The following is a 22,025-nucleotide window of genomic DNA, read 5'->3' on the forward strand; positions in this document are numbered from 1 at the left end:
AACTATACAGTAACGTGCACGCAACGTTTTACGCTCTGACAGCGTCTGAGTTAACTTAAATAGGGCATGGTCGAAGGGGACAAAGGAAAGATAAACAGAGAAGCCTGTCACATATAAAGAAGGTATTACATTTAATCTTGCTCGACCGTTTCTCATGAAGCGCCCAAAATAGTCTTTATCTGCCAAATGAAGCATTATTTGTTGTATTCATGGACTGAAAACTAGGGCTACCAACGAAATGCAGTACAATTTTATGTTCGTTTTAAAATTTAATCCAAAATAGAATGAGTATGTTTACCACTGTTACAAAATCTATATACCTAAGATAAGTAATTATTCAGAAGTTTTCCTGTAGATTTTATTTTTGTTGAGAATAATAATCCTCCAGATTCAAAAAGTAATCTGTCACCTGTAGTCGTTGGTACGATTTCAGGTAAAATCCCTCTTTTAGTGTTATTAGTAAACCTTTTATTTTCATATTGGCTGTGCGTGCTCACACAGCCACCCTCTTCGTTTGTATCTTTAATATTCATTTGTCTGCAAGCGCTGCCAACGGTAGGCTACCCGTAGACGCGAAGTTTAACTGCACAAATAGTCACGGGTAATGATGTCTGCACTGCAGGAAGCAGCTGACGCTGCCTTCCCCTCGCCCCTCACCACCCCAACCCCTCGTAAACCTATCGTTCCCCACAAACACCGCGCGATTCGTCGACAGGCAGCAGAGGGAGGACTTAAGGTTGACTGAAGTGAAGGGAGGGTGAGTGACGTAGAGCCGATGTAGTGGGGGAGGGAGAGGGGAAGAGAGTGAGTGAACCAGGAAAAAGTGTGGAGTGTGCTATCTGTGAAGAGTTTGAAGGACCAGTTCATTGAAATTGAGTGGTTAGTTCACACTTCACTGGAGTGAAGCGTTCATTTGAACGACTCACTCACGAGCTCCCCATCACTACTGGCTTGGCAGCCGTTGGTTGAGAATAATGGAGCTCCCGCTGGATGTTACCGCCAAGTGCGAATTGCGCGCAGTTATTCGGTTTTTGAACGCAAAGGGCACAGCGCCGATTGAAATCCATCGCCAATTGACGGAAGCATACGGTGAGTCGTGCACGGATGTCAAAAATGTTCGTAAGTGGTGTCGAGAGTTTGCAGCTGGTCGGACCGAAATTCGCGACGAACAAACGAGCGGGAGATCGTCAATTTCTGATGAGACAGTGTCGAAGGTTGAGTAAAACATGCGTGAAGATCGGCGCATCACCCTAGATCAGGGGCGGGCAAACGTTGCACGCGGCTCGTGAGCGCACAGCGCTGCACGTGTGCTGCTCGCGTGCAGGCGTCGACCGGGGCTGTGGCGACAGCCGGCAGGTTGCGGCAGTGTAGTGCCAGGCTAAGCCGCGGACGTTGATGCGAAGCGAGCACTGTGTAGTGAACGTTGTATTTCAAGAAACGGAGAAGTGGACCTTTGCTATCTTTTAAAAAGTAATGGGAGAATCATTTTTTCTTTGTGCAAAAACGTGAAAATTGGAAACGTCTAATATGTGGCAGTATTCTCGCTGGTCAACGGATAATTAGTATTGAAGGCCATTATAGTAAACTTCACAAGGACGAGTACAATTTATTGTCGGATTCTGAGCGGATGGGGAATTGACTGAGCTTAAGAAGAGCGATCTGACGATACCAGATGAATCTGTCGTAGTTGGCCGGCCGGAGTGGCCGAGCCGTTCTAGGCACTACAGTCTGGAACCGCGCGACCGCTACGGTCGCAGGTTCGAATCCTGCCTCTGGCATGGATGTGTGTGATGTCCTTAGGTTAGTTAGGTTTAAGTAGTTCTAAGTTCTAGGGGACTGATGACCACAACAGTTAAGTCCCATAGTGCTCAGCGCCATTTGAATTTGTGGTAGTTGCTGTTGTCACGAGAGATCTGCGACTTTCTCTCGTGATGTCCCTCATCTAACTGATTTAACATTTTATGGAGCACTGTTCTCAAGTTTTCAGGACGACAACAATAACAGCCCAGCGGTATGTGCAAGTTATAAGACTGCGCTTAATATAGCGAGAGCTGGAAAACCATTTGCTGAATTAATAAGTCTCGGTTAAGCGCAAACATCAGTGATGAAAATTTACGTAGCTGTTTGTGTTTGTCTGTATGTAGATACTTTATTCCAGATATTAAACGTATTGTAAACTCCACCTGTGATAATTAAATAAAACGTATCGTAGGTAATAGGTACTCTTTCAAACCATGATTTCTTTCAAGCACTCCTACTAACCTTATTCATTCACTCAATAAAGCAAGCTAGGAAACAAAATGCATTGCACAGGAAGGAGCCGGCAGAAGGTATGATGGGGAGGGGAGATAAGCGGGTGGCCAGCTTGCCCCTGTGTGCACGCAGAACACCTGTTAACTGCACGCGTGCAAGTGTACCGCACACGTGCAGGATTCCTGCCCGCCCCTGCCCTAGATGATCTCTGCACGCTGCTTCCTGAAGATTCCCGAAGCACCGCTCACGCAATTTTAACGGAAACATTGAACTACCGGAAAGCGGGCGCAAGATGGGTGCCACGCATGGGGCAAGGAGTTGATGCTGCCCCCGCATTTCTTCACCGCCTCGCACCCGAACAGGACAACTTTCTGGACTCAATTGTTACGGGTGACGAAACCTGGGCATACCACTTTACACCTGAGACCGAGCAACAATCACGCCTGTGGCGGCATCCTTCTTCAGCAAACCCGCGGAAATTCAGAAAACAAACACAGTCTGCCGGTAAAGTCGTGATGGGACCGGAATGGGTTATTGTTGGTCGACTTTATGCCCACTGGGACCACAATTAACGCTCACAGGTACTGTGGAACTCTGAAAAAACTCAAACCGGCAATTCAGAACCGGAGACGAGGAATGTTGAGCAAGGGCGTACACATTCTCCACGACAACGCTCGCCCACACATCGCTTAACAAACCGTTGCTCTCCTGCAACAGTTTCAGTGGAACACAATCGCCCACCCACCCTACAGTCCTGACTTGGCGCCCAGTGACTATCACCTGTTCCCTAGGTTAAAACAACATTTGGCCGGAAAGCGATGCAACTCCGACGACGAGGTGAAAGAAGAGGTTCATAACTTTCTGAACAGCATGGCGGCGAGCTGGTATGACATGGGCATACAAAACTGTCACAGCGTCTTCAAAAATGCATCGACAGCAATCGTGATTATGTCGAAAAATAGCTACATATTCAACCTGTAAACTGATGTAAACCATTGTAGAAATTAACAGGTCTATGTACTTAAAAAATATAGGAGACCTTACTTTTGGGATATCCTCGTATGTTAACTGAAGGTGGGAAGAAAGAAAAGGAAAGAGAGGGCAAGAACTTCAGCATTGCAGCGCGTCATCAATCGTAAGTATCGAAATAATTATGAAAAATCCGCCTCGATTGCACAAACTACCTGGTGGTTACCTAGGTTTCAGCGTGGGTAACTACGCCTTCTTCAGAACAAATATAAAACAGCTTCCCTAAATTTTTTTTTTTTGGTCATCAGTCTACTGACTGGTTTGATGCGGCCCGCCACGAATTCCTTTCCTGTGCTAACCTCTTCATCTCAGAGTAGCACTTGCAACCTACGTCCTCAATTATTTGCTTGACGTATTCCAATCTCTGTCTTCCTCTACAGTTTTTGCCCTCTAGTACCATGGAAGTCATTCCCTCGTGTCTTAGCAGATGTCCTATCATCCTGTCCCTTCTTCTTATCAGTGTTTTCCACATATTCCTTTCCTCTCCGATTCTGCGTAGAACCTCCTCATTCCTTACCTTATCAGTCCACCTAATTTTCAACATTCGTCTATAGCACCACATCTCAAATGCTTCGATTCTCTTCTGTTCCGGTCTTCCCACAGTCCATGTTTACTTACCGTACAATGCTGTACTCCAGACGTACACCCTCAGAAATTTCTTCCTCAAATTAAGGCCGGTATTTGATATCAGTAGACTTCTCTTGGCCAGAAATGCCTTTTTTCCCATAGCGAGTCTGCTTTTCATGTCCTCCTTGCTCCGTCCGTCATTGGTTATTTTACTGCCTAGGTAGCAGAATTCCTTAACTTCACTGACTTCGTGACCATCAATCCCGATGTTAAGTTCATCGCTGTTCTCATTTCTACTACTTGTCGTTACCTTCGTCTTTCTCCGATTTACTCTCAAACCATACTGTGTACTCATTAGACTGTTCATTCCGTTCAGCAGATCATTTAATTCTTCTTCACTTTCACTCAGGATAGCAATGTCATCAGCGAATCGTATCATTGATATCCTTTCACCTTGTATTTTAATTCCACTCCTGAACCTTTCTTTTATTTCCATCATTGCTTCCTCGATGTACAGATTGAAGAGTAGGGGCGAAAGGCTACAGCCTTGTCTTACACCCTTCTTAATACGAGCACTTCGTTCTTGATCGTCCACTCTTATTATTCCCTCTCGGTTGTTGTACATATTGTATATGACCCGTCTCTCCCTATAGCTTACCCCTACTTTTTTCAGAATCTCGAACAGCTTGCACCATTTTATATTGTCGAACGCTTTTTCCAGGTCGACAAATCGTATGAAAGTGTCTTGATTTTTCTTTAGCCTTGCTTCCATTATTATCCGTAACGTCAGAATTGCCTCTCTCGTCCCTTTACTTTTTCCTAAAGCCAAACTGATCGTCACCGAGCGCATTCTCAATTTTGTTTTCCATGTTTCTGTATATTATTCTTGTAAGCAGCTTCGATGCATGAGCTGTTAAGCTGATTGTGCGATAATTCTCGCACTTGTCAGCTCTAAATAGGCATAGTCAAAGGCTACAATCAACACCTACAGCGACGAAACCCTATGGGAATTTTTACAAATACACGGTACATATGTACCAACTCAATTATCTCAACCCTGTGTGTGCTGTCTCGCCCCAGCCAGCGTACGTTGGTCACAGGCTCAGTTCGGTGGAGTGCCTTCCCTATTTAGGGAAACTGTTTTATATTTGCTCTCAAGAAGGCGTGGTCACCTACGCTGAAACATACACTCCTGGAAATTGAAATAAGAACACCGTGAATTCATTGTCCCAGGAAGGGGAAACTTTATTGACACATTCCTGGGGTCAGATACATCACATGATCACACTGACAGAACCACAGGCACATAGAGACAGGCAACAGAGCATGCACAATGTCGGCACTAGTACAGTGTATATCCACCTTTCGCAGCAATGCAGGCTGCTATTCTCCCATGGAGACGATCGTAGAGATGCTGGATGTAGTCCTGTGAAACGGCTTGCCATGCCATTTCCACCTGGCGCCTCAGTTGGACCAGCGTTCGTGCTGGACGTGCAGACCGCGTGAGACGACGCTTCATCCAGTCCCAAACATGCTCAATGGGGGACAGATCCGGAGATCTTGCTGGCCAGGGTAGTTGACTTACACCTTCTAGAGCACGTTGGGTGGCACGGGATACATGCGGACGTGCCTTGTCCTGTTGGAACAGCAAGTTCCCTTGCCGGTCTAGGAATGGTAGAACGATGGGTTCGATGACGGTTTGGATGTACCGTGCACTATTCAGTGTCCCCTCGACGATCACCAGTGGTGTACGGCCAGTGTAGGAGATCGCTCCCCACACCATGATGCCGGGTGTTGGCCCTGTGTGCCTCGGTCGTATGCAGTCCTGATTGTGGCGCTCACCTGCACGGCGCCAAACACGCATACGACCATCATTGGCACAAAGGCAGAAGCGACTCTCATCGCTGAAGACGACACGTCTCCATTCGTCCCTCCATTCACGCCTGTCGCGACACCACTGGAGGCGGGCTGCACGATGTTGGGGCGTGAGCGGAAGACGGCCTAACGGTGTGCGGGACCGTAGCCCAGCGTCATGGAGACGGTTGCAAATGGTCCTCGCCGATACCCCAGGAGCAACAGTATCCCTAATTTGCTGGGAAGTGGCGGTGCGGTCCCCTACGGCACTGCGTAGGATCCTACGGTCTTGGCGTGCATCCGTGCGTCGCTGCGGTCCGGTCCCAGGTCGACGGGCACGTGCACCTTCCGCCGACCACTGGCGACAACATCGATGTACTGTGGAGACCTCACGCCCCACGTGTTGAGCAATTCGGCGGTACGTCCACCCGGCCATCCGCATGCCCACTATACGCCCTCGCTCAAAGTCCGTCAACTGCACATACGGTTCACGTCCACGCTGTCGCGGCATGCTACCAGTGTTAAAGACTGCGATGGAGCTCCGTATGCCACGGCAAACTGGCTGACACTGACGGCGGCGGTGCACAAATGCTGCGCAGCTAGCGCCATTCGACGGCCAACACCGCGGTTCCTGGTGTGTCCGCTGTGCCGTGCGTGTGATCATTGCTTGTACAGCCCTCTCGCAGTGTCCGGAGCAAGTATGGTGGGTCTGACACACCGGTGTCAATGTGTTCTTTTTTCCATTTCCAGGAGTGTATGTAAACACCAGGTAGTTTGCGCAATCGAGGTGGATTTTTCGTAATTATTTGAAAGACAGGGCATCATTGCTGTTAGCTGCATTGGGACGCTAAGCGGTATCGGCGGCTAGCGGTGAAAAGGCTTACCGCACTGGGATTCGAACCCGGGACCTCCTGCTTACTAGGCAGGTGCAGTATCAACTGCTGCGTATGGGATACAGCGTTATGGCAACTGCACGGACCATCTCGGCAGACCCCAGGGCCGATCCACTCTCCCACCGACCGCCACATATCATAGTCTCTGCCCATTCTACTCCCGTCTCTGCCCATTCTACTCCCGTACGGTACTCTGAGATTCACACAGGACGTCGGACGTATTTGTGCATCTGCATTGGAGCCGGCCTGGGTGGCCGAGCGGTTCTAGGCGCTACAGTCTGGAACCGCGCGACCGCTACGGTCACAGGTTCGAATCCTGCCTCGGGCATGGATGTGTGTGATGTCCTTAGGTTAGTTAGGTTTAAGTAGTTCTAAGTTCTAGGGGACTGACTACCTCAGATGTTGAGCCCCACAGTGCTCAGAGCCATTTGAACCATCTGCACTGAAGAAAGTGTTCATTGGATTTGCTGAAAGTGGTTTTAAAGTAATAGGTGCAAATAAAGGCTTTCACAGATTACTGCAACCATTGAGTGGCTGTAGGAAGGTATGAGACAACTTGGACAAAATTTCTAGTTGGTGTGAGGAATGTCGCAAAATATACGATAATGAGAATGAGTAGTAATGTTCCGATGCAGCATTATTAGTGTCCTGCTTAATACAGTCACACCGTTTAAATACACTACTGGCCATTGAAATTGCTACATCACGAAGATTACGTGCTACAGACGCGAAATTTAACCGACAGGAAGAAGATGCTGTGATATGCAAATGATTAGCTTTTCAGAGCATTCACACAAAGTTGGCGCCGGTGGGGACACCTACAACGTGCTGACATGAGGCAAGTTTCCAACCGGTTTCCCATACACAAACTGCAGTTGACCGGCGTTGCCTGGTGAAACGTTGTGATGCCTCGTGTAAGGAGGAGAATTCCGTACCATCACGTTTTCGACTTTGATAAAGGTCGGATTGTAGCCTGTCGCGATTGCGGCTTATCGTATCGTGGCATTGCTGCTCGCGTTGGTCGAGATCCAATGACTGTTAGCAGAATATGGAATCGGTGAGTTCAGGAGGGTAATACGGGACACCGTGCTGGATCCCAACGGCCTCGCATCACTAGCAGTCGAGGTGATAGGCATCTTATTCGAATGTCTGTAACGCATCGTGAAGCCACGTCTCGATCCCTGAGTCAACAGATGGGGACGTTTGCAAGACAACAACCAACTGCACGAACAGTTCGACGACGTTTGCAGCAGCACGGACTATCAGCTCTGAGACCGTGGCTGCGGTTACCCTTGACGCTGCATCACACAGGAGCGCCTGCCAGCCGCGAGACCGCTACGGTCGCAGGTTCGAAACCTGCCTGGGGCATGGATGTCCTTAGGTTAGTTATGTTTAAGTAGTTATATGTTCTAGGGGACTGATGACCTCAGAAGTTAAGTCCCATAGTGCTCAGAGCCATTTGAACCAGGAGCGCCTGCGATGGTGTACTCGACGACGAACCTGATTGCACGAATGGCAAAACGTCATTTTTTCGCATGGTTCCGTTTACAGCATCACGATGGTCGCATCCGTGTTTGGCGACATCGCCGTGAACGCAAATTGGAAGCGTGTATTCGACATCGCCATACTGGCGTATCAGCCAACGTAAATGTATGGGGTGCCATTGGTTACACTTCTCGGTCACCTCATGTTCGCATTGACGGCACTTTGAACAGTGGACGTTACATTTCAGATGTGTTATGACCCGTGGCTCTACCCTTCATTCGATCCCTGCGAAACCCTACATTTCAGCAGGATAATGCACGACCGCGTGTTGCAGGTCCTGTATGGGCCTTTCTGGATACAGAAAATGTTCGACTGTTGCCCTGGCCAGCACATTCTCCAGGTCTCTCACCAATTGAAAACGTCTGGTCAATGGTGGCCGAGCAACTGGCTCGTCACAATACGCCAGTCACTACTCTTGATGAACTGTGGTACCGTGTTGAAGCTGCATGGGCAGCTGCACCTGTACATGCTATCCAAGGTCTGTTTGGCTCAATGCCCAGGCGTAACATGGCCGTTATTACGGCGAGAGGTTGTTGTTCTGGGTACTGATTTCTCAGCATCTTTGCACCCAAATTGCGCAAAAATGTAATCACATGTCAGTTCTAGTATAATATATTTGTCCAATGAATACCCGTTAATCATCTGCACTTCTTCTTGGTGTAGCAATTGTAATGGCCAGTAGTGTAATTAATGAAGGAATAGTGCACCTCCATACTATTATCTATCCATGTGCCCCACCGTTTTCGTTTTAAGCCTTATAAGTATTTTGATAGCTAATAAAAATTCACTATCACTAGTTTTCAGGAGTGCCTGCATGATGTTCAGAATTTGTGTGGTGCAAGTAGAAGTTTATACTTATTCGTCTCATTGAAAACGGGATATTAATGACTTTGTAGTCACATTCAGGCTAATTCAGTTTCCCCTACCCATGAGTTTTATGGAGCCCGCAACACCCTCAAATAGCACTCAAACGTTTTGATATACTCTCACTCAATATGTGCAAACGGTTAGTCCTAGTCCTATAGAGAAATGAACAGCACATTTTCGTAGGAAATTCAGTGTAGTTAAATTTTGCACTGTGATACGTTAGAGACCTTAGTTTTCGAATTATTCGAGAAAATTTACAAAAGTGACCTTCAGATAGGGATTTTTTGAGTAGCTCGATAACCATGGCATCCAGCAAAATCGTATCCCAGTACACTAAATATCCTGATAAAGGTCCTGTTCCTTTTCTTTCTGAAGGACTAATAGTTAGTGCATAGGGAGAGAGAGAATATGAAAATCATGCAAGTGGTTTTTGAAGGCGTTGCAGATTGCATAGAGGTATCGGGTAGGGGCAACTGGATAACACTGTATGTTCATTGAAATTCACCCCAAGTCTCCGTTTTAATTCACATAGAAGATACACACTTGTGAAAACTAACGAATCCTTGTAATTTACCCCTCGTACTGTGGTAGCGATAAATTCAGAATACGAATGTCTTGAATTTCCTCTGCCGGACGGCAGAAGACGTGTCTGCAGTTTAAGTTTGTGGTTCGGAGCTGCCCCTGTTTTGTCGCCTTCCCGCCGCACACATTTCTCCTTATCTTCAACTTGTCGCGACCACTTCTGCACGCTCCTAGTCTCGGTCTGATTAAGCGTGTTTAATTTCCGCCCACTCTGCAAGCCTGGCCCGTTAATATCTCCGCACTTTCCGTCTGTTTCCACAGTTGAGAGATACAAACCAACTCCACTACACTCACAGGAAGTACAAAAGCAAACAGCTCAGTGTCATCTACAATTTTGAGACACGTTACATTTTTTCGGTAGTCCTTAGAAACGACGTTTGTTTGATACATCCAATGCCTACTGCTTGCAGCTCCGTCTACTATCATGGAAGTTATTACTTGATGTCCATAACACATGCCCAACCACCGGGTCTGTTTCTTCTATCTTCTTCGTCAATTCTAAATCTACATTTCTACACTCATGCTCATAAATTAAGGATAATGCTGATACATGGTGAAACAACGCTCTGGTGGGCGGTTTGCGGGTTTAAATCACCTCGGGGTATGACCGTGCGGTGCATTTGACCTGCGGTCGTCGCACGGTGGCGCTGGCAGCAGTCCACATACGCAGAGGTGTGTTGGTGCATGTCAGAGTACGGTGCAGCGAGTAAGACGTTTTCAGACGTGCTAATGGTGACTGTGTGTTGGAAATGACTCAGAGAACACATATTGATGACGTTATGAGGGGCAGAATACTAGGGCGACTGGAGGCTGGTCAAACACAGCAGGTCGTAGCACGGGCCCTCCGTGTGCCACAAAGTGTGATCTCAAGATTATGGCAACGATTCCAGCAGACAGGAAACGTGTCCAGGCGCTACAGTACGGGACGTCCACAGTGTACAACACCACAAGAAGACCGATATCTCACCGTCAGTGCCCGCAGACGGCCACGGAGTACTGCAGGTAGCCTCGCTCGGGACCTTACCGCAGCCACTGGAACAGTTGTCTCCAGACACACAGTCTACAGACGACTGAACAGACACGGTTTATTCACCCAGAGACCTGCAAGGTGCATTCCACTGACCCCTGGTCACAGGAGAGCCTGTAAAGCCTGGTGTCAAGAACACAAAACATGGTCACTGGAACAGTGGTCCCAGGTTATGTTCACGGACGAGTCCAGGCATAGACTGAACAGTGATTCTCACTGGGTTTTCATCTGGCGTGAACCAGGAACCAGATACCAATCCCTTAATGTCCTTGAAAGGTCGTGGTTTCATGGTGTGGGGTGGGATTATGATTGATACACGTACACCCCTGCATGTCTCTGACAGAGGAACTGTAACAAAAAAAAAATGGTTCAAATGGCTCTGAGCACTATGGGATTTAACATCTGAGGTCATCAGTCCCCTAGAACTTAGAACTACTTAAACCTAACTAACCTAAGGACATCACACACGTCGATGCCCGAGGCAGGATTCGAACCTGCGACCGTAGCGGTCACGTGGTTCCTGGCTGAAGCGCCTAGAACGGCTCGACCACAGCGGCCGGCCAGGAACTGTAACAGGTCAGGTGTATTGCGACGTCATTTTGTACCAGTATGTCCGCCTTTTCAGGGGTGCAGTGGGTCCCACCTTCCTCCTGATTGATGAACGCACGGCCCCACCGAGCTGCCATCGTGGAGGAGTACCTTGAAACAGAAGATATCAGCCGAATGGAGTGGCCTGCCTGTTCTCCATACCTAAACCCCTTTGAGCTCATCTGGGATGCTCTCGGTCGACGTATTGCTGCACATCTCCAATCCCCTATGACACTGCAGGAGCTCCGGCAGGCACTGGTGCAAGAGTGGGAGGCTGTACCCCAGCAGCTGCTCGACCACCTGATCCAGAGTATGCCAACCCGCTGTGCGGCCTGTGTACGTGTGCACGGTGATCATACCCCATACTGATGTCGGGGTATATGCGCTCGAAACAGTGGCGTTTTGTAGCACACGTGTTTCGGGACGGTTTTCTCAACTTATCACCAATGCCGTGGACTTACAGATCTGAGTCGTGTGTGTTCCCTATGTGCCCATGCTATTAGTGCCAGTTCTGTGTAGTGCCACGTTGTGTGGCACTACATTCTGCAATTATCCTTAATTTATGAGCATGAGTGTATACATACTTCGCAACCCACCCTGTACCGCTAAAATCGTCTTCCTTGTTTTTCCACTCGCATATAGAGCCTCCATATGAGCACTGATTTCTCCTAAGATCGTAGTACTGATGTATGTTGTATGTATGTATGTTGGCGGCAGTAGGATCGTTCTGCAGTCAGCTTCAAATGCCTGTTCTCCAAATTTTTTTTCAATAAGGTTCCCCGAAAAGAACGTCGCCTTTCCTCCAGGGATTGAGTTCCCGAAGCATCTCTGTAACACTTGTGTGTTATTCGAACCTACCGGCAACAAACATGCTAGCCCGCCTCTGAATTCCTACGATGTCTTCCTTCAATCCGACCTGGTGCAGATCTCAAACACTTTAGCGGTGCTCAAGAATAAGTCGCCCTAGCCCCTTATACGCAGTGTCTTTTACAGTTGAACCACACCTTCCCACAACTCTCCCATAAATCGAAATTGACCTTTTTCCTTACCTTCCACAAACCGGTCATGCTCGTCCCATTTCACATCCAACGTCGCGCTCAGATATTCTACTCCGCGGAACTCATGGACTTCGAACGTGGTCAGTTGATTGGGTGTCACTTGTGTCAGACGTCTGTACGGGAGATTTCCACACTCCTAAACATCCCTAGGTCCACTGTTTCCGATGTGATAGCGAAGTGGAAACGTGAAGGGACACGTACAGCACAAAAGCGTACAGGCCGTCCTCCTCTGTTGGCTGACAGATTACCACTAGTGCTGTATCCGAACATTACGGATTTCTTTTTCTATTCATCCGCATTAACGTACATTTTTCTACATTTAGAGTTAGCTGCTGTAATCTTCATGTTAAATCGTTGGAATCTTAGTCAGCCGGTTCGTATGAATGTCGTGTAATAAACATTTCGCGTGAAGGGCGGTTGCGACACAGGCAAAGGTCAGTTGTGGAAATGAGGCCACTGGATGAAACTTCCTGGCAGATTAAAACTGTGTGCCGGACCGAGACTCGAACTCGGGACCTTTGCCTTTCGCGGGCAAGCGCTCTACCAACTGAGCTACCCAAGCACGACTCACGACCCGTCCTCACAGCTTTACTTCTGCCAGTACTTCGTCTCCTACCTTCCAAACTTTACAGAAGCTCTCCTGCGAACCCTGCAGAACTAGCGCTCCTGAAAGAAAAAATATTGCGGAGACATGGCTTAGCCACAGCCTGGGGGATGTTTCCAGAATGAGATTTTCACTCTGCAGCGGAGTGTGCGCTGATATGAAACTTCCTGGCAGATTGAAAGTGTGTGCCGGACCGAGACTCGAACTCGGGACCTTTGCCTTTCGCGGGTAAGTGCTCTACCATCTGAGCTACCCAGGTACGACTCACGCCTCCTCCTCACAGCTTTACTTCTGCCAGTATCTCGTCTCCTAACTTCCAAACTTTACAGAAGCTCTCCTGCGAACCCTGCAGAACTAGCGCTCCTGAAAGAAAGAATATTGCGGAGACATGGCTTAGCCACAGCCTGGGGTATGTTTCCAGAACGAGATTTTCACTCTGCAGTGCAGTGTGCGCTGATATGAAACTTCCTGGCAGATTAAAACTGTGTGCCGGACCAAGACTCGAACTCGGGACCTTTGCCTTTCGCGGGCAAGCGCTCTACCAACTGAGCTACCCAAGCACGACTCACGCCCCGTCCTCACAGCTTTACTTCTGCCAGTATCTCGTCTCCTACCTTCCAAACTTTACAGATGCTCTCATATCAGCGCACACTCCGCTGCAGAGTGAAAATCTCATTCTGGAAACATCCCCCAGGCTGTGGCTAAGCCATGTCTCCGCAGTATCCCTTCTTTCAGGCGTGCTAGTTCTGCAAGGTTGCAGGAGAGCTTCTGTAAAGTTTGGAAGGTAGGAGACGAGATACTGGCAGAAGTAAAGCTGTGAGTACCGGGCGTGAGTCGTGCTTCGGTAGCTCAGCTGGTAGAGCACTTGCCCGCGAAAGGCAAACGTCCCGAGTTCGAGTCTCGGTCCGGCACACAGTTTTTATCTGCCAGGTAGTTTCATATCAGCGCACACTCCGCTGCAGAATGAAAATCTCATTCTAAGCCACTGGATATTAAAAGTAATGATACTAAGGAATACACCCGACTGACTACACAAAACAAGAGGGCACGTACATTCGCGAGTGAGTGGATCGAAATAAGAATTAATACTGTGAAGAGAATGGGTCATAAGTATAGCTACGTTGGTACACACTCAAATGTATGCGAATGTACGATCGGCATAGAGGCACGTACGTTCTAAACACTATCATTGCCCGTGACATGGGTAAAGAGAGTTGTGGTTAAAACACATTCACTCATGTAGGAAAGAAAATAATTGGACTTCGTAATTAAATGGAAAGAAAGATTGCAGGTTCTGAATGTCGCGTAATAGGTATTGAAATTGACATTGGCGGTCACGAAGGGAGAGAGATAAACTCATTCACGTACCTCTATTGTGAAGATCGTCGCCTCTATCTAAATTCTCCATACAAAATTAAGATAATAATAATCTTCCACAGTTACAGGAGCTCGGATCCATGCTATCGTAAATGAGAAAGTCGTTGTTTCGGAAATGCTTTCATTATTTAGCACAATTTCACTTTAAAATTACACAGCACGCCTTATCACCAGGACCTGGGAACAACGAATTGTTGTTGTTGTGGTCTTCAGTCCAGAGACTGGTTTGATGCAGCTCTCCATGCTACTCTATCCTGTGCAAGCTTCTTCATCTCCCAGTACTTACAGCAACCGACATCCTTCTGAATCTGCTTAGTATATTCGTCTCTTGGTCTCCCTCTACGATTTTTACCCTCCACACTGCCCTCCAACGCTAAATTTGTGATCCCTTGATGCCTCAGAACGTGTCTTACCAACCGGTTCCTTCTTCTAGTCAAGTTGTGCCACAAACTCTTCTCCCCTATTCTAATCAATACTTCATCATTAGTTATGTGATCTACCCATCTAATCTTCAGCATTCTTCTGTAGCACCACATTTCGAAAGCTTCTATTCTCTTCTTGTCTAAACTATTTATCGTCCATGTTTCACTTCCATACATGGCTACACTCCATACAAATACTTTCAGAAACGACTTCCTGACACTTAAATCTATACTCGATGTCAACAAATTTCTGTTCTTCAGAAACGCTTTCCTAGCCATTGCCAGTCTACATTTTATATCTTCTCTACGTCGACCATCATCAGTTATTTTGCTCCCCAAATAGCAAAACTCCTTTACTACTTTAAGTGTCTCATTTCCTAATCTAATATCCTCAGCATCACCCGAATTAATTCGACTACATTCCATTATGCTCGTTTTGCTTTTATCCTCCTTTCAAGACAATGTCCATTCCGTTCAACTGCTCTTCCAAGTCCTTTGCTGTCTCTGACAGAATTACTATGTCATCGGCGAACCTCAAAGTTTTTATTTCTTCTCCATGGATTTCAATACCTACTCCGAATTTTTCTTTTGTTTCCTTTACTGCTTGCTCAATATACAGATTGAATAACATCGGGGAGAGGCTACAACCCTGTCTCACTCCCTTCCCAACCACTGCTAACAACGAAAGGCTAACTAATACTAAAACTAATAAAGGAAGAGCGTAAATCTTCATTTGTCAGTCAATGTTACATACTTTTCAAGAGTATCTTTGGTGTGAGAGTCGAATAATTATCTATACATTTATCAATAAGAAAAAAAAATTAATTTCCTTCATACTGCCATTCATCTCACCGACTATAAATTTTGTCTAAGTCATCTTGTGTCCTTCTACAGTCACTCAACTTCGACACCTTACTGACACGTTCCACATCATTACGAAGTGTCGTATTCATGACCTATGGAACGAGTACTAATCTAATCTTATCTACTGTACACAACAGCAGCATCATCAAACAACCTCAGAAAACAACCGCAGATTGCTGCACATCCAGTCCGCCAAATGATCCACGGATATAGAGAACAACAGCCGTCCTATCACACTTCTATGCGGCACTCCAGACGACTGCTCCTGATGGACACTCGCCGTCGAGGACAACATACTGGGTTCTATAATTTTCGAAGCCTTCAAGACACTCACATTGTAACTAACCTGTTACTACGGGTTATTCCTTATTATTGGGAATGGAAATACTTATTGCTTATGAAATTAACGTGAGATTAGGGTCGCCACCGACTCTAACTATACAACTAATCAAAGATTTGGTCGAGTCGGAAAATAAATTAATTTGATCACAGACCAAAAACTCACAAAAATGGATACGTTGTGATGTCGCTCATAGGCGATGCGATGTAATTAATAGTGTTCCCCGTGCACTGTTCACGACAATCAAACATTTAAAATAAAATAGCACATGCAAGAACGCTGTGCAGAAGATCAGCTCCCAGCAACACACCTGAAAATAAGACTTAATCTAAAGAATTTGTTATGAAATATAAGGGGAGACTAATCACTGGACCTGTGCATAAGGAAACGTATTGGATGTGCTAACGGGAAAGCTACGAGGTGAGTGGCTTAGGTGCAAAAACGTAATCTCGGAACACAAGAGAAAATTGTAGATAAAATCATTTATTCCTAAGGTAAGGATGTGAGGCCTCTACACGATTCCTGATAACACGTGGTTTGTGGAGACACAATTTCTAGGTATAGTGCCCAAATTGCAACAGTTAGTGATGCTGGTAGCCCAACAAACTATAATGTTCTACCACGTGGTTGGCTCCCCACGGACGAAAGACACATAAAGCAAGGAAAATTTACGAGAAGGCAAAGTTCTAAATATTTAGAAAGGTGAAAGCTTATGCAGGCACAGCTGAAGGCAAACAGACATTCATACAGAAGCGAGTGCTCACTTCTTATCGACACCTTTGTGTGACGCTCTTCCGGCGGATCCAAGTCTGCTACAGAAATTTGCTAAAAAAATAATCTGCCAAAGTTTAGCATTCCTTGCTGCGACAAGGCAAAGCAATCTTCCAGATTTGAAAAGCGAGACCAAAAGCTAACAGCTCTCCCCTCGCCAAGTAACAACGCGCCACGCGGTCAGTCTAACTCACCCTTCTTCGACTGGAGCACAGCTGTGGACGCTTCCCGTACCGGCAGCAGACTGCCTCCCTTTTTCTTCTCCAGCCTCTTCCAGGCTCCGCGTGGCCCGGAAAACCCAAAGATGCCATTTCCGCCACCAACCTAACGCAGGTGGATTTCTCACAAGTAGCGAAAACCTCTTTGCCTACTTGACCACTACGAGAGTTGGCTATTCTGTACAACTGCTGCTGAATCTTTATGACTATCGCAGACTTTCTGCAGCAGACTACGCCACCGTCTAGCAACGTGACACACGACCACATTCATTCAATCACACCACTATGATAATTATGGGAAAAGAGAAACAAGGAAGGAAAGAGAAATACTAGTGACAATGGGCTACCGGACTAATGAAAGGTTGCTACAGGACCCTTTCAACATGACTGTGAACCTATTCTCGCTTTATTGGAAACTTACTATATTCGAAATCAGAATATGTTCTAGGATTGGATTGGATTGTTTGGGGGAAGAGACCAAACTGCGAAGTCATCGGTCCAATCGGATTAGGGAAGGACGGGGAAGGAAGTCGGCCGTGCCCTTTCAAAGGAACCATCCCGGCATTTGCCTGGAGCGATTTAGAGAAATAACGGAAAACATAAATCAGGATGGCCGGACGCGGGATTGAACCGTCGTCCTCCCGAATTCGATATGTTCTACAATTCTGCAGCAAACCCATGTTAAGGATACTTCTTATATACAAGAGACATCTGCGCATTTTCCAGACGATTGGGACTTTACGCTGGATTCTGCGGAGAGCCTCCTTATTCCTTACCTTATCGGCCTACTTAATTTTCAACATTCTTCTGTAGCACCACATCTGTAAGGCTTCGATTTTCTTCTGTTCCGGTTTTCCCACAATCCATGTTTCACTACCATACAATGCTGCGCTCCAAACATACGTTCTCAGAAATTTCTTCCTCCAATAAAGGCATATGTTTGAATTTTCATCATTGCAGCACGGTCAGCAATCGTGATAATCTAATATATAAGAAACTATCAGGCTCGATTCCGGTAATGAAACCAACCTGTACCTAGCTTTCAGCCCAAATAATTGAGCCTTCTTCAGAAGATATACCTGAATCTGTAATATGTCTAGAAGGACATGGTCTAGAAATAAAACAGCATGAATATTAAACGGATCTGCTATGCAGATGATGAACAGCACAGGGTCTATAACATTTTCTTGGCGAGCTCCATATATTACTTCTGTTTTACTCAATAACTTTCCGTCAGTCATTACGAAGGCCTCTCCGACAGGAAATCACGGATCCAGTCACACAACTGACACGGTAGTCCATGGGCACGCAGTTGAACTACAAGTCGCTTGTGAGGAACTGTTTCAAAAGCCTTCTAGAAATCCAAATATATCGAATCAATTTGACGTCTCCTGTCGATGCTACTCATTATTTCGTGAGGATAAAGTGCTAGTTGTGTTTCACAAGAACGATATTTACAAATCCGTGTTGTCTATATAGCAATAAATCGTTTAATTCGAGGTGATTCATATGTCCGACCTCTGTATACACTATGTGATCAGAAGCATCCGGACACCTGCTGAAAATGACTTACAAGTGCGTGGCGCCGTCCATCGGTAATGCTGGAATTCAGTATGGTGTTGGCCCACCCTTAGCCTTGATGACAGCTTCCACTCTCGCAGGCGTACGTTCAGTCAGGTGCTGGAAGGTTTCTTGGTGAATGGCAGCCCATTCGTCACGGAGTGCTGCACTGAGGAGAGGTATCGATGTCGGTCGGTGAGGCCTGGCACGAAGTCGGCGTTCCGAAACATTCCAAAGGTTTTCTATAGGACTGTGTGCAGGCCAGTCCATTACAGGGATGTTATTGTAGTGTAACCACTCCGCCACAGGCCGTGCAGTATCAACAGGTGCTGGATCGTGTTGAAAGATGTAATCGCCGTCCCTGAATTGCTCTTCAACAGTGGGAAGCAAGGAGGTGCTTTGGGCCTGTGCTGTGATAGTGACACGCAAAACGACAAGGGGTGCAAGGCCCCTCCATCAAAAACACGACCACACCATGATACCACCGACTACGAATTTTACTGTTGGCGCTACACACGCTGGCAGATCTGGTTTACCGGGCATTCGCCATACCCACACCCTGCCATCGGATCGCCATATTGTGTACCGTCATTCGTCACTGCACACAAAGTTTTTGACGGTTCAATTGTCCAATGTTTACGCTCCTTACACAAAGCGAGGCGTTCGTTTGGCATTTACCGGCGTGATGTGTGGCTTATGAGCAGCCGCTCGACCATTTAAGTTTTCTCACCTCCCGCCTAACTGTTATAGTACTTGCAGTGGATCCTGATGCAGTTTGGAATTCCTGTGTGATGGTCTGGACAGATGTCTGCCTATTACACACTACGACCCTCTTCAACTGTAGGTGGTCTCTGTTAGTCAACAGACAATGTCGGCCTGTATGCTTTTGTGCTGTACCTGTCCCTTCACGTATCCACTTCACTATCACATCGTAAACACTGGACCTAGGTATGTTTAGGAATGTGGAAATCTCGTGTACAGACGTATGGCACAAGTGACACCCAATCACGTGACCACGTTGCAAGTGCGTGAGTTCCGCGGAGTGCCCCATTCTGCTCTCTCTCGATGGCTGATGACTACTGAGGTAGCTGATATGTAGTACCTCGCAGTACGTGGCAGCACAATGCACCTGGCATGGAAAATTTATATTTTTGGGGGTGTCCGGATACTTTTGATCACATAGGTTACGTACAGCATTTGGAGGTCAGCCCAGACATCAATATCGCAGCGCAGTACCAAGCTTTTCAATCAAAAGCGCTCGGAAAATATAATAAGTTTGAAAGTTAGAAGACTTCCGACCAGTTATTAGCACAACATATTTCTAGACAAAACATTTCTAGATAATTTACATACTCGTCGCTACCTGAGACAGTTGGTTGGCTGGTTGATTCGGGGGAGGAGATCAAACTGTGAGGTCATCGGTGCCATGGGATTAGGGAAGGATGGGGCAGGAAGTCGGCCGTGCCCTCTCAGAGGAACCATCCCGGCTGAGACAGTAGCGAGATAGGATTGTATTCGTGATGCCGTTGATTCGAATCTTACCAGTGGCAACCTTTTGTGCATAAAAATGCATATTTATTAACAAATGGAAGTGTTAAGTAACAAACATCGAATCACAATTATAGTAAAAAACGTTTTATTCGTAAATATTGGCGTACGAAAATAAATTAAAATTTGACACAGAGATGTCGGGTAATATATCCTTCCAGGATGAGATTTTCACTCTGCAGCGGAGTGTGCGCTGATATGAAACTTCGAACTCGGGACGTTTGCCTTTCGCGGGCAAGTGCTCTACCAACTGAGCTACCCAAGCACGACTCACGCCCCGTCCTCACAGCTTTACTTCTGCCAGTACCTCGTCTACCTTCCAAATTTCTCTTCTTCAGAAACGCTTTCCTTGCCATTGCCAGTCTACATTTTATATCCTCTCTAGTTCGACCATTGTCAGTTATTTTCCTCCCCAAATAGCAAAACTCCTTTACTACTTTAAGTGTCTCATTTCCTGATCCAATTCCCTCAGCATCACCCGACTTAATTAGACTACATTCCAATATCCTCGTTTATGTTTCACAATCCTAGTGCAAATCGACGTTAGTAATATAGGTCTGTAATTCAGCGGATTACTCTTGTTTCTTTTCTTGAATATTTGAGTGACTTGTGCGACTTTCCAGTCTCTGGGTACGGATCTGTCGTTGCACATGATCTGGAAGCGTGGAGCTATTATATCAGCACATTATGAAAGGAACCTGACTGGAATACAATCTGGACCGGCAGCCTTGCCTTTCTCAAGTGTTCTAAGCTGCTTTCCTACACCAAATATATCTGATTCTAAGTTAATCGTGTTAGCTGCTGTTGTTGATCGGAATTCTGCGATATTTACTTCGCCTTGTTTGGTGAAGGAATTTCGGAATACCTGCTTTAGAGGCACTGTCCTCAGTAATATTACCATGGCTACCGCGCAGTCAATGTACTGATTGTGTCTTCCTGCTTGTGTACTTTACATACGACCAGATAGTCTGTGGGTTTTCTGCCACATTTCAATTCTGAGTGAATTGAATTGTGGTAACTATTAAAAGTATCTTGAATTGAAGTCCACGCAGTTTGGAGCTTCTGTAAAACATTTAATTTTTGAAAAATTGTTCAACTGGCTCTAAGCACTATGGGACTTAACATCACTCCCTTAGACTTAGAACTACTTAAACCTAACTAACCTAAGGACATCACACACATCCATGCCGGAGGCAGGATTCGAACCTGCGACCGTAGCAGCCACATTGTTCCGGACTTAAGTGCCTAGAACCGCTCGGTCCAGGGGCCGGCAATTGGTCATAATTTGGCATGATATCTACATTACATACATACTCCGCAATCCACTATATGGTGCGTGGCGGAGGGTACCTCGTACCACAACTAGCATCTTCTCTCCCTGTTCCACTCCCAAACAGAACGAGGGAAAAATGACTGCCTATATGCCTCCGTACGACTTTGATAATCTTTGGTGGGACTAGTGTTCAAATGGTTGTGAGCACTATGGAAATTAACATCTGAGGTCATCAGTCCTCTAGAACATGGAAGTACTTAAACCTAACTAACCTAAGGACATCACACACATCCATGCCCGAGGCAGGATTCGAACCTGCGACCGTAGCAGCCGCGTGGTTCGAGACTCAAGCGCCTAAAACTGCTCGACCACTGCGGCCGGCTTTAATTTTGGAGATTTTATGTTCGTTTAAATTTTGCATCTTTCTTTTGGTTGCTTCTGCAATAGTGCTCTGACCAGTTTTGTGTACCATATGGTATCAATATCATCTCGTATTAGTTTATATGGTATATATCTCTCCATTGCTGTCAATACCATTTCTTTGGAACCAAACCACATCTGGTCTACGCTTATACAGATTCGAAGGAGTGGAAGATGTCAAGTGAATTTTTCTTAATACAATGGGGTCTACAAAAAAAAAAAAAAAAAAAAAAAAAAAAAAAAAAACGAAATAACAGTGCCGTCGGCGGAGCTTGTGTAGTACGCCTTGCTGCCGTTAGAAGTGAATAGCGCAGCTCACTGCCAGTTCAGCGCCGTCTGTGTTGTAGATTTGGCTTGTTTTGTTG

The 22,025-nt window shown here is 46.4% G+C and overlaps 1 protein-coding gene and 1 non-coding gene across 2 annotated transcripts in view; one reads left to right on the top strand and one right to left on the bottom strand.

Annotated features, from left to right (window-relative positions):
* LOC126108235 (uncharacterized) overlaps positions 1-22,025 on the top strand; it is an 839,799-nt gene that overhangs the window by 192,753 nt on the left and 625,021 nt on the right. The gene's annotated exons all lie outside the window — the stretch shown is intronic.
* Trnas-cga (transfer RNA serine (anticodon CGA)) lies at positions 12,752-12,826 on the bottom strand. Its single transcript has one exon. It is a non-coding gene; the product is annotated as a tRNA-Ser (tRNA).

Source organism: Schistocerca cancellata, chromosome 11, assembly GCF_023864275.1.
Source record: "Schistocerca cancellata isolate TAMUIC-IGC-003103 chromosome 11, iqSchCanc2.1, whole genome shotgun sequence".
NCBI lineage: Eukaryota > Metazoa > Arthropoda > Insecta > Orthoptera > Acrididae > Schistocerca > Schistocerca cancellata.